The sequence below is a fragment of the Podarcis tiliguerta genome (assembly GCF_965153285.1).
Source record: "Podarcis tiliguerta genome assembly, chromosome: 4".
NCBI lineage: Eukaryota > Metazoa > Chordata > Lepidosauria > Squamata > Lacertidae > Podarcis > Podarcis tiliguerta.
Genome location: NC_139537.1, coordinates 99,578,772 through 99,590,665, shown reverse-complemented (window position 1 = coordinate 99,590,665; position 11,894 = coordinate 99,578,772). Strand labels below are relative to the sequence as shown.

General features: G+C 38.8%; 2 long non-coding RNA genes across 2 annotated transcripts; both read right to left on the bottom strand.

Annotated features, from left to right (window-relative positions):
- Nucleotides 1-7,168: 7,168 nt before the first annotated feature.
- LOC310676951 lies at nucleotides 7,169-9,108 on the bottom strand. The gene is made up of 4 exons (XR_014510818.1): nucleotides 8,377-9,108; nucleotides 8,121-8,201; nucleotides 7,905-8,075; nucleotides 7,169-7,453 (listed from the first exon to the last, which is right to left on the bottom strand). It is a non-coding gene; the product is annotated as an uncharacterized lncRNA (long non-coding RNA).
- Nucleotides 9,109-9,161: 53 nt separating this feature from the next.
- Nucleotides 9,162-11,623, bottom strand: LOC310676950. The gene is made up of 3 exons (XR_014510817.1): nucleotides 11,541-11,623; nucleotides 10,350-10,490; nucleotides 9,162-9,212 (listed from the first exon to the last, which is right to left on the bottom strand). It is a non-coding gene; the product is annotated as an uncharacterized lncRNA (long non-coding RNA).
- Between the last annotated feature and the right edge of the window lie 271 nt (nucleotides 11,624-11,894).

Here is an 11,894-nt window from a genome sequence, read left to right as displayed (position 1 = left end):
ACTTTCACCACTCCAAACTAATTAAAGCATATTACATTATCCCAGTTGTTCCACCTACAGGGTTTCCTGAAGAAATAAAGTGATGCTTAAATTCTGTGATGTAGATATATCCTGAGATATTCTGACTTTCCTGTGTAGCTTCACTGCATGTGATTGCATGCATTTAATATATTTGTGACAGGATATATATATATATATATATATACATATACATATATACATATACATATACACACACATATATATACACGCACACAATATATATATATATATAATATTTTTCTCTATTTACTGTGGCTTTTAAAATATTTTTGCCAATTTTTTATTATTTTATTTTATAATGTTTATAAAACAGAGAGAACATTTATAACAACAGACAAAAATTAAGAGTTGAAAAACAAAACTATAAAATAGGCACATAGAATGAGTAGTTAGAATCATAGAATCATAGAATCATAGAGTTGGAAGAGACCACAAGGGCCATCGAGTCCAACCCCCTGCCAAGCAGGAAACACCATCAGAGCACTCCTGACATATGGTTGTCAAGCCTCTGCTTAAAGACCTCCAAAGAAGGAGACTCCACCACACTCCTTAGTTGCACATGAGTTAAAATAATAAAGTCCCAGTTCCAGATTTGTCAGGCTTTGATGAGGCTTATCTTGAAAATGATGGTTCCTCTGTACATGTCATAAAAGAATGCCAATCATCTAAAAGGTGCCTGGAACTTCCAGTCCTTGTCAAAATCTCAAATTATGCCAAATTATGCCATTAGCATCCAATGTAAGATATTGGGTTGTTTTCCATTGACTTGCACTATTTGCACTAGCGGCAAGAAGGATTAGGGCATCCTTTCTGGGTAGTGCAAGTGCCAAACCCCAGGGATGTTGACTAGAGGGAATGTTCCTAAATTTTGACCATTGTAGATTTGGTCTGGTGCATTGACTTGCAATTACTATCTGTGCTGCCACAGTCGTATATGAGACCAATTCTTTTGACAATATATTTACCTTGGTATCATGAAGAAAATGGTCAATAACATAAATTTTGGACAGAAAACCATAGTACTATTTATCATTTCAGTCAAAGTTAGTTTCAAAAAATCTTGCACCAACCGACATTTCCCACCATAAATGATAATATGTACCAAGTTTATTGCAATCCCTCCAACAATTAGGTGATAATGGAAGAAAACATTCTTAACATTTGCAAGGGAGTGCAATACACTTGTGTAATAATCTTAAGGTGCTTTCCTTAAGATTGCTTTTTAAATATTGAGATAAATACAGTGTGCCTGCACAGAGTGTTCTGCTCTCTGTGGTCCTAGATGAGCTCTATGGATGCAACATGAAGCGCTTGGCAACTCAATATCCTGAGATTATCCTGGAGAGCACGGGCCACGGGGAGAGGTGGGCTGCCAAATGCTTAAATGAGAGCTAGACTTGAAGTGAGTGGCCAGCTGCATCACAGCTGCCTGGTACTGCAGAAGCCCAGTGGGCACAGAAACGGCAGATGCAGAGTGGGAAAAAGAATCACACTTCATCCCTTTGAGAAAGTGCTCTGTATTCTCTCCAGAAAATTTGCAGAGTGTGCACAGGACTGCGGCCTTAAGGAACTTGGAACACCAGGGGGCTAAGTAATGGATACATGCCTGCTAACAAAAATAATTCATTCCTCTGCCAATATATCCAGCCTTGTTCATTACCATTAATAATATTAAGCATATTTTAACTATACATCGCCCACCTGCATCGGCTTGTGAGTTGTTAATTAAAATGATATTTCACTTGGAGGAGTGTATAAGGACATTATTGGCTGTCCATAAATAAGCAGTTCCTAATGCACCTAGGAGAAGATAATTAGGATGTGAGATTGGGAAGCACCACAAACCCACAGTGGTATCAAAGGTATGATGGTTAGCGTATGTTGAATACTAAGCGAGATTAAATTTGCATTTGGAACCAGCTTCTGTTGATGATCAGAATGCAGCATCCTAATCAAGGTTGTGTTAGTAATGTCTGACTCACTATGTTCAACAGCCCTATGCTGTTGTCCCAGACATTTCTCTTTTCGCTTTTTTGGTTTAAAAGAGCATGCAAGATAACTCAACAAATAATACGTTATATATAATATTTGTAACAGTACATTTCATCTTGTAATGTCGAATTAGATTCTGTTGCAGTTGCTTTACACAACATACCATCATTTTCATTCTGTAAATGAATGAGTGGAACCATAAGAAACTGTAAAATTATTCTGCCATTGATACATTTCTATATACATTTTTTCTCATTCTAGTGTTAAACCTGAAGAGCCAACAATTTAATCATTAGAGCTTTTAGAGTGCCATCAAAGCTAAAGTTCCATTTTTAGTCCTTTATATTACAGCTTATTCCAGAAATCTCTTCTTCATTGAAGTTATGTAACATGCCTTTTTAGAGGATTCAGAGGGAAAAGAACAAACCATAATTTCACTCACACATTTTTAATGGTTTGCATAGTACAATTTCACCATGCAATTTAAATTTGTGTGTTGAAATTATATTGCAAGTAGAGAACTTCCTTTCCTTTACCCATGTCTGTCATGTAACTTGGAAGATGGATCTGGAACGGACTGTGGTTGATGCAGTTGCTTTGAAACCCTGAAGTTCCTTATCAGGAGTCCCTCGGTTAAAGGTCAAACATGCTAGACAAACTTCCCTGAAAGAAAGATTGCTTATCACACGGAGAACAATCTTGGCTAGTGTCTTGTGTGTAGGGAATGTACTTTCCAGAACACATCCTCTGCAATACATGGGACTACTATGGCAGATTCTTAGGGTGCCTGAGAAATGAAATGAAAGGGATGGTAAAAAATACAGGAATGTCTCTGCTATGCCAACATTTATCACAAGCACTCAAATTTCTAATCTGAGCTGGGTAGCTCCAGTAGCAGCCTTCAGTAAATGACATGTCAATACGTTTGTTGTGTAATGTTTAATTGTTGTCATAATTTGGTACCATATGTGTCCTGCTTTGAGAATAGTTATTTAAAAGTTAGCTATAAATTTGGTGTATTTGAGAACAAACAAACAAACAAACAAACAACCCCCACCTTGACTTGTTCAGGGGTGGTCACAATTTCTTTCAATCAGCTGTAGTGGTCTGGTATTATTCCACCAGAAATAACAGTGCTGTTCTATGCAAGGAGCCTGTTTATTTCTGGGATTATCTGAATGGTGCTAATGCTCAGCTAATTGCACTTTGTAAGCATTGATCATGGTGACACTCACTTGCAAAGGCACAGGACTTTGCAGGCACCACTGATCAGCTGATTGGCAGTGCCTACAAACCTCACTTTCACCCCAGCTGCATCTTTACCTGCCCCACACTTGACATCATATACAATATCAGGTGTAGGACTGTTGCATGTGAGGCCTGAGCAAAATCAGGGATGTATTCAGTAAGTTCCCCAACTTCCACTGGAACAGTTGAAACCTCAAATTCAAGACCTCTTGAGAGTTAAGACACAATATGTGTTAACCCTGATTCTGAAATTTTACTTGGTAACAGAAGTATGGCTCTGCTGGATCAGAACAAGGGATCTAGTGCTCCTCCCAGCAACCAGCAGGCACTAGGTGACACACCCTTCTGAACAGCAGAGTGGTCTTGTACTGTAGATGAGATCAGCGATGCAAGAAGAGCTTTTGCAGAAAATGTTTGAGAAAATATGACTAAATGATGATGTAATAATTTCCCAGAGAGGAGAGGTGCATGAAAAACAATACTAAAGAGGCTGTTCAGCCTCAGGATGAAAAGAAGCAGAAAGTTATGGTGAAAACTAACTTCTTTCTTTCTTTCTTTCTTTCTTTCTTTCTTTCTTTCTTTCTTTCCTGTCAAAACAGTATAAGGTGGTATGCTCTGTTTGGAGAGAAATTGGGGAGAAATTAAAAATAATAATATTTTCCTCAACCACAGCTCTGTTTTACTTCTACTGGAAACAGGGGAAGAGCCCTTTCAATATTGGGAGTCCAGGGTCAGCCAGACAGACTTTATCCCAGCAACACCCAGTGCTATTTTTCTAGGAAAAGAGGTGCTAGAACTCACCATGAATATAGTCTACATTCCACCTAAAGATGCCACTGCTTTGTCCTTCAAGAACAATACCACTCCTTTATTTTCTGCACCTTGAAATCAACATGCCAGGAGCACCCTACTTTTGGGGGAATCATTGCAATCAAGAGCTCTAACTCTCTTAGATTGCCTGAACGGAGAAGCAGATTTTCCAAAGTTCTTCCACGACTCAACATCGCTCAAGCTCAGTCTGCCTGGCTCTTAAACTCCAGATTGTATACCCATTCTTGCACCTCTAAACCAGTGAACTCATGGTGATTCAATAACAGGTGTTGCCAGGGCTTTTTTTCAGCTGGAACTCACCACAACTAAGTTCTAGCACCTCTCAGGTAGGCACCATTGCCATTATCAGAGAACAAAGGAGACTTATTTTAAGGACATTCAATATCTCAGGACCCTCCATAGCCCACCAAAAGTTAATAAGGTAGTGCTTTGAGTAGATTAGGAATGGAAGAAGATTAAGCATTAACTATTTCAGAAGATCCCACAAAATACAGGATGTGGGTGGGACTACTCCGTTGTCTCCAGCCTTCATTTCCAGACAAAGTGGAAACCTTTGGAATCAAGGTGCTTATGAAGTAACATACAGTGGACACTTGGGTTGCAAATGTGATTCGTGTGGGATGCACGTTCACAACCCGCAGCGTTCGCAACCTGCAGTGCTGCGTCTGCACACGCACCAGTCACGATTCGGCGCTTCTGCGCATGCGCAAAGCACGATTTAGCGCTTCTGTGCATGCGTGAGCGCCAAAGCCCATAAGTAACCCGTTTTGGTACTTCCAGGTTTGGCGTGGTGCACAACCCAAAAACGCATAACCTGAAGCATCTGTAACCCGAGGTATGACTGTGCTAGAATAGAGGCAAACAGGTGCAAAAGGACTGCCTCAGTCAATAAGCTATTGAGTTACATCAGAAGCATGACTTTATTTAACAGCAGGATAAGGAAAAAAATTCTTAAATTTTATTTATTTTCTTTGCTATATTTGCTTCACTATCTGTAACCATTTTTGCAGCTTTGTTGATTGCAGATTTGTTAAAAGTCGTTTTAATTCAAGGATAATTGTTAACCTTTTGGCTTTTCATTAATTTGACTTTGGAGTCATGTTCACTGATAACAATGCTATTTACTGTATTACATTTTCATCTCCATCATGTTCATTATCTTTAATTTTCTAATAAAGCGTTTATTATAATGCCTCGTTTATTTTCACTCAGAGGGTGGTGTGATGTGCCCTGGACAGCAGGCTTTTACCTGCAGGAGGAGCTGTCCTGAGTGATGCCTGAATGGTGCCTCTGCACCTAGGAAGAAAAGGACATCAAGAGATCCTGCCGGATCAGGCCAGCGGCCCACCTGGTCAGGATCCTGCTCACGCAGTGGCCACCCAAAGCTGGCTCCAAACCTCTCATGAAAATGGACTTTGAAATATAGAAGAAATTTAGATGGTAGACAGTGTGAGCTAGGAAACAATGGAAGATAGATAGATTTCAAATTTATTTTAAATACAAGTTCAGTAGGGTACATCTAACATAGCAGTGGACAGTGGACCCCCTCTAGAAGGTCACTTGGAATTGATGCTGGGCTGTGGGGAGAAGACTGCTTGAGCCATGCTTTCTTGGGTCACTTCAGCCGTACCTTCTTTTTATGCATTAACATTTTGGCAATATAATCTCAGGTTGTATATTTGCAGGAACAAACAGTGTCAGTGCAGGTGGTATGTATTGTTTTTGGAAACATATCCAGGCCAGTCATTTAAGATTAGATGCAGGATGTGCTTGGGAGATGCATATTCTTTTAACAGCTTGCTAAACATGCCAGCCTCATCCTCTGTTGGACCATTATTATGTAAAAAATTCCTTAGCATAAATTAACATATTGTTCATCCATGTAGCTCAGGGACGCCACTTGCATCATTGTCAAATATTAGGTCAGCTTCATCATACTGTAGCCCTGAAGACATATTTTCTATAATATTTTATCTTTGCCAGTTCATCCTTGTCAAACATGATTTCCCAACAGACAATGAATAGTTTGTCAAGGTAATGGGAGGCAGGTCAAGCTGCATATTTTTGTTTTCATGATTTTGCTATTAATTCTCTGATTATATTGCCTTGCTTTGAGTTACATGATTATTTTAATTTGAACAATTCACTTCAAGGGACTTCAAGAAATGCTACAAATATAAAAAGAGAAAATTAAAATAGCTGTATGCATATTGCTGCTGTGAGTATAATAGATCCTACTTATATTTCCTTTCAATCAGTTAGCTTTGCAAAATAAAAATAGCATAATGTCAGCACATAAATACAAATTATTATTTGCTCCAACATGCAGTGCTGTTGTGGCATTTGTTTTACAAAACAATATTAAACTCGTGCATAAAAATAACCAAGAATCCTGTGCTATAGGAAATTACTGTAAATTAATATATGTTTGTTTCCCCCTTAAATTGTAACCAAAACCACAATTCAGGTTAAGTTAATGAGATGTAAAGGGCTTAACCTGGCTGGATTGTGCTCCATGGGATATAGGCTGCAATCCCTTACAATTTACCTAGGAGTAAATTCCATTTTATTAAAATGGGATTTACTTCTTAGTAGATATGTATAGGATTAGTGAAACCTAATAATAGAATTTCAGAAAGACATGGATGCCTCTTGGTTTAAACATCAGTACAGTTGATGTGCATCACCTTCATTTTTGTTGTGTACATAGCTTTTGCATTAACTTACCAGGCTTGCTGGATACCAACTCAAATGAGAAACAGCTACTTTTCTATCAAAAAGATGTAACTTATGCCTAAGGTCAGCTTCAATAGCTGAGAAGTGGACAGTGTCCCATGGAACTGTCAGGAGTTCAGCCTACACTCGAGTAGGATCCTGGTAGAGACACATGCCCAACTGGCATGGTCTCCCTCCTGGTCGATCGTTCGGGAGCTTCAAAAGCTTTCTTCTGCCCGAACACCACAGCGACCAATTGCCAGCCAACACTGGCACACTTAGGGATCAGCAGAGTGTTCACAGTTTGTGTAACAGACCTCAGCAACTCAGCATTTTGGCTAATCTACCTTATGTACATATAAACACACACGGAGCACTGCAACATGGCTCCCTCTCTCTCTAGCATCAGACAGCAAAGAGAAAAAGAACAAAGGACCATAGTCCTACTTTGTGGAACACAGTAACACAAAGATCCTGTCTCTGTCACTTCCCACTCTGAGGAGTCAAAACATACACCGTCATGTGAAAGACAACAACACCATGACTGCAATCACGGAGCAGGAATTCTAACAGGAACATCAAGAGGGATCTTGGAGATCACAGGTCACATAGCTTGATGCATGTTCTGGAAAAAACAAGTGGAAATCATGGCTTTTGTCATTAGCCTTTTAGAGATATTTGAGAGTGTAAACAAGGATTTGCAATGCTATCCACTTCACACTGAGTATTTAGACTTTTGAAAAGCTTTGATAATGTATCTCTACGAGGATTCCTGAGCAAGTTTAGCAAGTCATAGAGTAAGATGAGAGGCACTCTTGTGGATCAGTGACTGCTTAAGAAACAGGACACAGTGACCAGTAAATTTCAAAGTCAATGCAGTGTCTTCACAGTATGCTGCCAAATGTCATCATGCCTTTTCATTGAAAGAAAAAGAAAATGTACCATGCTAGTTTTTTAAAAAATGAATTAACTAACCTTTACCAGTAAATATAAACATTCACTAAGCAATATTATGCACTAGATGCAATAATATGTGCCAAATAAATAAATAAAACTAATTTGCAGTACAATCCTACCCCAATATTGATGGCTGGGGCATAGTGGGAGTGAATAGCTGGAGGCTCCTACTGTCAGCATTTATCCCGCCAGTAGCATGCAGTTGAAATTCTCAAAACAGGGTGTTTGGGAGAGGGGAGAGGATGGGGGATGTGCCAGAGGCTTTAGATTTGCTGGGTCCAAAGGCCAGTCTTTGGGCCCTGGAGCTGGCATCATGACAAATCAGGAAAAAATGCTCTCGCCTTCCGTGATGTGCTGGGGCTTGGAATGTGCCAGTTGATTCCCTTTGCTCTGTTGCTCCCTGGCCAGGCATTGTGCTGTGTCTCTAACACATGGCTATAAATGTAAAGATAGACAGATATCTGTTGTTTTAAATAACTAATGAATGTTAGAAGCCCAGCCCAAATGTGCCCCCCCCCCCGGAGTATGTCTAACTGTCATCTCAGCTGGCAGCCAGTAATAGGACGGAATTTGTTATTGAGACTTGCTTACAGGTCCGTTTTCAGATAACAGGATCTGGCCCATCAGTGGAGCTCTTTCATAAATATACAGTACTTGCTGATCAGGCTTCGAAACACTGCATAAAAAGAATGCTTACCATTTGAAGGTTTTCTTGAACCCTGACAATTAAGTGTAGGAAATTTAGGAGGAGGAGTGAAGGCATATGCAAGAATCCCTGCAACTCTGAGATCATGATCTAAATTAATTTTGCTTATTATTATTTAATCATTTTTAACGGCAGGCACTAGAATAGTAATTTCAGCAGCACACAATAATAGTACATTTGTTTTTTATAGCCCATAGCATGCTGGATGTTGCACAACTAACTGCGTAACTTAGCAATCATCTGAAAGATACTGGAATCCTTATACATGTTTATTCACAAGTATGTTCCCCTGAGTTTATGCCCAAGAAAGGGAATCTAAGTGCAGCATTTATTCTGTTTTTAAAAAATTAACTAAAATGAAGAGTACAGAAAATCTTGTTCCAGTCTTTCTATTTATTAATGTATTTATCTTGTTATTACAAGGGCAATCCAAGTATGGAATTAGGGATCTGCACATGGATTGACCTGCTAGATATGGTTCATTTGGCACAGACGAGAGATACCCAGGGAGACTTTCTCAGTGTTCAGATTCTCTTTGCCTAGAAACATCTTCTTGAAGCAGCATAAGCTGTTTTTAGTCAAACTTGCTTTGATTGGCTCAGTAGCAGGGTTGGGGTATGTTAATAATAATAATAATAATAATAATAATAATAATAATAATAATAATTTTTTAGAATAGTCACCTTACTTTACTCCCTCTGGACTGGGATGCATGTGGTATCTGGAAGTCCAAATGAGAAAAATAAATAAGATGGCACAGTACTTTGTAAAAAAAATATGCAAAAAACCACAGCAGCATCCAGCACCTGGTTCACATCAGAATAAATCACACTGAAGCCCATTGATTTCAATTGTGTCATGTCTGGCACTCTGATGGTTTCTGTTATCGTGATCATAAAATCATTGACTGAACAAATAGTTGGTACTGCCAGCTTTGGCATTGCAAAACATCAACCCTCCCTTGCTTGGGTGTTGGGTGTGGGGTTGGACAGAGCTGTCCCTCTTTCCCAGCACTCATGGGAACCATTGTGGACAAGCACTGCTCCATTGGTGTGTCACCCCCCCCTTTCCAAACACATGGAGGTGGGTGGGATGCCTGCAAGCATTCATTGGCAGGTGGCCTTGAAACAGGTAATTTTGGAGGTGGGGTAGGGGATCCCAGGGGGGTTGGAGTCTGAGCTGAGCCAACTGCCATTGTACAACATCCTCAGGTCCCGGGTGGGCCCAGCTGCTGGAGCACCTCTTGGCTGGCACAGTGAACTTCTCATTGTCCATGTTCTGCCCTAACCATTCTGCGTGGCAAGGCTGTGGATGTGGGGGGGCCACCCTGCCATTTTGTAAAGCCCCACAGGGCGGAAGGGTTTGCATTGAGGTCTAAGAAGCTGCAGGAGCTTGCTGAGACAAAAGAAATTCCATAAATGTAACGAATATATCCGTTTATTCTCTTCTTATCTTAGTGCTGTTGAAGTGGAAAACATGGGAATGAATGAGTCATTGGGGACATCTTCATATACACTAACTCAGTGTTTTTCTCTAGAAAAATAGGTGCTGGTATTCACCATGAAGTTGTTACAGTAAGTGCCACACTTTTTAACAACAAAAAAGAGGTGTCAGTACTGTGTACCCTTGAATACCGCCTGAAAAAAAAAGCACTGCACTTACTCCAGTTCTATAGAGTGGGAATATTGTGATGAATATAATTATGTTTATTCTTAATGCAAACCAAGTTTATGCTTTAAAAAACTCATTTAAGAAACAAATCATACAATTTTAATGCAGGTAAATATTTAGACCAATGATGGATTTTTAAAATAAGTTTTAAATTCAGTAAATTATTGAAACGAGAGAAGGGTCAAACCAGACATGGTGTATGCACTCGCTGTATTGAACACCTGTCATCTTCTTTCTTCATGAAAAGGAAGTCACAGGGGGACCCAGTTTGGACTGAGGCCAGGTCACCAGGGAGTGGAGTGGGTGGGTCTGACACCACATTGAAGTTCTAGAAATAAAATGAATAATTCATTTCAAAACTGTATTGGTTACAGACTGCAGATGGAAGATGACTTTTGGATGAAAAAAAAGGAAAGCTACCCTGCTAGATATCTTCCCCTGAGGTAATTGTTTTTCCTGGGCACATTTTTTTTTTTTTTACATGGGGGAACATTCAAATATGTGACTCCTCACTATAAGCAATCTTAAAACACACCCTTCCATTAACAGTATTTAACATGATTGTAGATCAGCTCCAATGTGTGGAAATTTCACTTGGCAGGCTGTTTGTTTCCCTCTGGTCACTCTGTACATTTGTTGTTCTGGCTTCTTTTTAAATTGTCTACAAAGCAATATGGGGTTGAATTTTCACATCTTCTGCTATACTTGCAAAAACAAATTTAGTAAATGAGTATGGGATAAATATAAAAAACTTTCTGGAAAATAAAACACCAATGTGGCTTTAACCTACAGTATAGAGATTTGTTAATAGAGGCAGAGGTTAAATTAAAGAGGTTTGAAGAAATAACAACGATAGTAACAAGCTGGTTACAATATTATCAACTTAATTAGCTATTTAAGTTAATAAAAGGAATGGTTTTACAAATCAAACCTCTCGGTTAGAAAAAGACCTGCTAAAGAATAATCAAAAAGTAATGTCTAAAATGTATAAAATATTATTAGAATGGCAAACAAACTACCGGTACTAACAGGTCAAATAATTGATGATACATTGGGCAATGGATATAGGACATAATATTGAAATGTCAGCATGGGAAAGATTGTGGAATGTGGACTTCAAATTTACAGTGTTATGTGTTAAAAAGAAAATCATATGAAAATGATGTATAGATGGTATTTGAACCTTAGTAAGCTACTAGCTAAAATGTACAAGCTGGAAATGTAAAGAAAAAGGAGATACCTTTTTCACATGTAGTGGTTGTTTAAGATAGCAAAAGTCTTGGAAATGGTTTATAATGAGTTGGGAAAAAATGTAGAAAATAACATTTGTTTTTTAAAAAACCAGCTTTCCTTTTAAGTATAATTGGTGGAGAGATACCTAAAGAACATGAAAAACCCTATTTCTGTATGCTGTCATGGCTGCATGAATGGTGTAGGCCCAGAGATGGAAAGAGGAAGCACTTCCAGAGAAAGACCATGGGCAACTGATGGACTATGCAGAGATGGCAAAACTTACCGAAAGAGAGACTTTTTTTTTAACAGAGTGGAGAAAATTTATTGGATATATGAAGACAAATTGTAAATAATTTAAAATGTTAGCAGGATTGACATAAACATGAGCAGTAGGAAATAATTAAAAGGGAACATAAAGAAGAAATTTGTAAATAAATTTGAATTGGTTATGCAGTAAGAATACGACATAAAATAAGGAACCACGGGGGCGGGGATTTTA